Source organism: Lolium rigidum, chromosome 5 (genome assembly GCF_022539505.1).
Source record: "Lolium rigidum isolate FL_2022 chromosome 5, APGP_CSIRO_Lrig_0.1, whole genome shotgun sequence".
In the NCBI taxonomy this organism is placed as follows: domain Eukaryota; kingdom Viridiplantae; phylum Streptophyta; class Magnoliopsida; order Poales; family Poaceae; genus Lolium; species Lolium rigidum.
In genome coordinates, this window is record NC_061512.1 from 79,363,682 (window position 1) to 79,368,654 (window position 4,973).

The 4,973-nt window shown below is 40.3% G+C and overlaps 2 long non-coding RNA genes across 4 annotated transcripts; both read right to left on the reverse strand.

Moving 5' to 3' along the window:
• Positions 1-403: 403 nt before the first annotated feature.
• On the reverse strand, positions 404-2,715 carry LOC124658087. Of its 3 annotated transcripts, none has more exons than XR_006989006.1 (3): positions 2,669-2,715; positions 877-1,037; positions 404-797 (listed from the first exon to the last, which is right to left on the reverse strand). It is a non-coding gene; the product is annotated as an uncharacterized LOC124658087 (long non-coding RNA). The 3 variants fall into 3 exon arrangements; XR_006989005.1 differs by lacking the exon at positions 2,669-2,715 and having other exon boundaries at positions 404-662; positions 751-797; positions 877-2,314; XR_006989004.1 differs by lacking the exon at positions 2,669-2,715 and having other exon boundaries at positions 877-2,314.
• A 1,084-nt stretch (positions 2,716-3,799) lies between these two features.
• LOC124655054 lies at positions 3,800-4,530 on the reverse strand. Its single transcript, XR_006988552.1, has 3 exons — positions 4,471-4,530; positions 4,224-4,307; positions 3,800-3,902 (listed from the first exon to the last, which is right to left on the reverse strand). It is a non-coding gene; the product is annotated as an uncharacterized LOC124655054 (long non-coding RNA).
• Between the last annotated feature and the right edge of the window lie 443 nt (positions 4,531-4,973).

Genomic DNA, 4,973 nt, shown 5'->3' on the forward strand with positions numbered 1-4,973 from the left:
TGTGTTCATAGTCGTAGTCATATATGGTAGGTAGTGGAGCATCCATAGCTGTAGGACGGATCAAGAGGTCCCTATCTTAGCTGCAGCTCGCCGATGCCATCGAGAATGTCGATGGTTCTTTCTGCTCGGTCAAAACTAATCTAGGTTGCCGATGAAAATCGACGAGACGTACATAATCCCCCCCCCCCCACCCACCCACCCACCCACACACACACAATTGTCACCTCTACACTCTGCTTAGCATTGGGACAAACACAGGCTAATTTTTTTCTAGCACACCACAAGATACAACATATTAATCATGATCCATCACAACGAAAGATGCAAAACAAAGCCAAAGCAAGCTTCTCGACCAGCCGTCAGTGTTCACCACGTACTGTTAATCTCTTTGGAGGACACGTCATAACGCACATCATACACTGGCATAGCATACTCATAAATATCACATAAATGTAGATAGTACATGGCCTAAGTTCAAGAATGTTCAGGTAGCATACTTGCACATCGACCTAAACATCATATCAGGTTCAGCTTCATGCATACTACATGACGATGGCGCACAGACAAAACACAAGAGCACACACCATCCTGAGGATGCAGCAAACGCCTTTCTGATGCAACCTGCTCCAATGAAAGAGCAGCTACTTGGAGTTCCACACATTCTGATAATACAGTTATGACCAAATCAGGCAACGCACAACTGGTGAAAAAACGCATATAGTGATACGACAAATGCATGTATCACAACACCTTCTTCCCTAACTTCTCAGCACCATATGGGAATAGCTGCCTCTTCACTGCAAGAAAGAAGGCAGCTTAGCTATGCTCATCACCTAATAAAAAGCAGGAAGAAACAAAAGGAGGCAGAGAATATACTTTTTCTCAGAGTGATTTTCCGATCGAATGAAAATCTGGATCATCACTACATGGACCTGGAGCAAAAAAAAGCTTTCAGCACCGCCACTTAGCAGACCAAACCAACATGAGATCCATCACATACACACAGACCGAGGGCAGAGGCGGCGGAGTGTGCAAGCCTACATCAAGAGACAATGCCACTTTTGCATTTCATTCATTTTTATCTCTTATTTTTCTTTATGCTTCTATATATTTTAGTAAATTATTGAATATAATATATTCATGGTAACATTTGGTATACAGTAAATCACTCTTTTTATTCAATTATCAATTTTTTCTATAAACTTCCTTAAATTACATCTTTTAATTGAGCTATATGATTGCCAGATGGTTATACAATCAATAAAAGAGTAGAAATATATATTGCTTTGAACAGTATTTGCATATGGAAATAAAAACTATATATGCCTTAATAACAAAGATATTATGGCTGTAGCATGCTATTATGAAAAAATATACAACAATTACCGCATATCATCAGTCAAAGATTTATAGATGAGGTAAAGCTATGCACATGCAAATTTAATAATGATGTATGCCTTGGTGGACAACATAGTTGGAAATGCAAACTTCAGGGCATGTTCCATTCCCCACTAACCTGTAAGTATGTAAAAGTATCAAAAATATTTCTACTGTAGCATATGTGTCTCTTTGGCCATGTAAATACTAAACCTTATAATAGTTTCATATAGTGATTAACAACCAACATTCATACATAAATGTTCTGAATAATATAAGAGATTTCACTTTAATCTTGTAAGTCCTGCTAGCATGAATTGTATCTATTAACCTTGGTGGGATAGATTGTGTGAATAATAAAAAAGCAAGAAACTCCTTGCAACAGCAGGAGGCATTTAAGTGATTCTACTTAGAGAAAAATGGTGCCATTTCAGCGATTTGCATAGTTAATCCAACTAAGTAGTTAGTACTTCTATTTCCCTAATAAACTTAGTACATACTGTTAAATAATAGTGCAATGATAAATATTTAAATATGTAAACTGAATAAACTAAGTAGCTGATCTCATGTGACAGAATGTGCAAACTGGCACAGATTCAGTCCCAAGATAAGAGCTTATTAACATGGAAGCAACATCTTTTGGTACTGACACATGACACAGACAAGGTGCAGATATGGTAGGAATATGAGAAGAGGAATGTTTCACAATGCAATTATTAATCGTTAATTAGTCCAGAAATAATTAAGCCACAAAATTACATACTGCTACAGAAATTATGAATCTATGCATCTTTGTTACTGAAACGTGGTGGATATACCATGAATAGAAGTATATATGGATTAGACATATTAAGAGCAGGGAGACAACAATCTTAACATGAGTACAATACTGCTACTGAAATTATGAATATATGCATCTTTGTTACTGAAACTCTGTGCCATGGTTGGGCTACTACGATGGTAAACAATAATAAATGTCCAAACAGTTTCTTATACATACACCAATCGGCATATTAAACGGTATATTATGTACTAAATAGTGGAATTCCCTAACAGGGCCAAAATTTGAGTAATCTTTTCTGAACTTGTCTAGATGGAGGAAACTAAAAGCGTAATCAAATTCGCCAACATCATCCTCAGTATTGTACTTGCTTTTGATATTCACATTTAGTTCCTTGGTTTACTTCCTTACATTGATATTGTGTTATGCCACGAATGAAAGTGTGGCACAAATATACTTAATGCAAGCTATACAAAATGGAAAATTTGAAATTTAGTATTAAAGCGATACCTGCCAAAAATCTACGACAAATCAACATCTTTCATGCCGCAATCTCACTAAGCAAACCTGGAGAGTTCCATTAAAATTCAGTCTTCCACGTCTAACTGGAGGAGAGATTAAACTACAGTATATATGTACATAAAACAGAAACTACAAACATAGATGGATAAATGTTGCTTATAAGTTGTTGAGTAAACAGGCTCTTGTACATTAAGCTATGTTGTAAGGAGAACCATAATACATACATATATGTATATACACACACTAATTTGCTGGCAATGCTTGTACTGATGCATTCTTTTGAGCACTGTATCAACCTCTAAACTCCAAACAATACTATTCTTGTTAATACGGTATTCGAGAATTAGGAGGAAAAGGTTCTAGTCTCAGGTGAAAAGATCCAATGACCTTCTAGAGTCGCTGGATCTGATCCAAGTAACAAAACCTCATACAGTCTACCTTGAGCCCAATATGGAATCACCCTGGCACCTCGCGAAACCAGTGCCTCCCTTACCACATGGCCCGCCGTCCGTCACACCCTCCACCTTGAATTACTCATATCATTCTTAGACTTCCTATCAAAGTAATTTTCCGTACAAATAGATTGAAATCTACTATAGATATATTCAGTATATTTAAACACGTGCTAGAAAAAAGTTAAAGTTAACGTTGGCATTAGCGTCCTCAAGGAAAAAACTACCACTTGTATCTGGTAAGATCATTTTACTAACATCCTAAATTGATACATTTTTAGGTGAAAATTCCGCCGATCTATTAATAATCATCAACATCAGCACAAACAACCCCGAAAGTAATACAAATTAATAGACAGGTTGGAACAATACTGCTGTCTTTTTCTTTAAGGTTCAAATCTTATGTTATGTACAATTCAACAAACAGAGAGGGGCAATGATGGCAGGGCCACATCATTCCATAATTTCCACTTAATATAATGAGAGAAATTATAAGGGTACCACTATGTACAATACATGGGTTTACTGAGCTTGTGTACTGTAAAATTTCACGCTCCACCATTAGAAACACACAGGATATAATTAATATGATGTGAGTGAAAATTGACAAAGGGGAGATGGAACTGCTATAGACTAACAGTATATATGATCTGATGCACGTACACTATTTACTAATACGCAAGAATCATCCCTTCACTTAATAGATTGACGCCGACATCAAATATTCAAATTTCATCATGATCATGATTCTCCAAACTCGTGGACAAAATCTGCGGTAGATAAACAGCAAAAATAGAATCAGTCCTTGGAACTTGAACATCGATATAAAATTATCACTGCCTAGCATATAAATAATTTCTCGCATTCCAACTTCTACTCCAATGGTTTGTCACATTGCAAACATTCATCCATTTGCAACATTTGAAAAACATGTCTCACCTTACTGGCATTGTTTGGTTTTCTATGTGTGAAAATCTGAATGCTGTCTTTTAGAAGGCATATAATCTTTGATTTAGTGACATGCTGTAAATCAATCGGTGGTAAGATATCTCAGTGTTCCTGATTTGAGAAATGGTAATTGACTTGCATACCTGAATAACAGCTGAGGAGTCATGGATACAGAGGCGAGCTGCTACACTGTCCGTTTATGGAGGAGGAGAAGCACTTGCCGCGTCCTGAGGCGAAATAAGATATTGACAGACCCTGGTGAGGACCCATGACCCAAAGACGACCACAAGCCTGATCCTGATGCCGATTAACAGGAGAAATAGGGAGAAACCAAGCATGTCCTACGGAGGCACGGCTTGTTGTGTTGGGGGAATCGGCGCATATACGTACCACGCGTTTGTCCGGGAGGAGGACGGGGCTGTCGGAGAAGCTGAGGAAGAGGTCCTTCTTCCGCGGCGGCGGCGCTGCGGGTAGCTCCCCGGCGGCGAGCGGCGGGAGGACGCGGAGCAGGAAGCAGGCCCAAACGGAGTCTGAGTCGGCCGCGGCGCGGCGCGGAAGGCGGCGAGACTGCGGTGGCGCGGCAGGCGTCGCGCGTGGAGGTGCGGGCGAGCGCTGCCGAGAGGAGCTCCTCCGGCGGGCACCCGATCTCGCAGGCCTCGGCGTCCATCGGTTTCTCCACCGCTGGTCGGTTGACTCGATTCGATTCGATTCGATTTGGAGGGAGTGTGGAATCTGTAGGAGCTGTGATTTTCTTGAGGCCTCGGGATTGAAAGCGAAGAACGGCCATAGAACTTCGAGGTGCTAGCGGCGAGGCCCCCACAGGACCGACCGGAATACCGTGGCGGGCCGGCGCCCCACTGGTTCAGCTGCACCTCCACGGACGAGACGGAGGC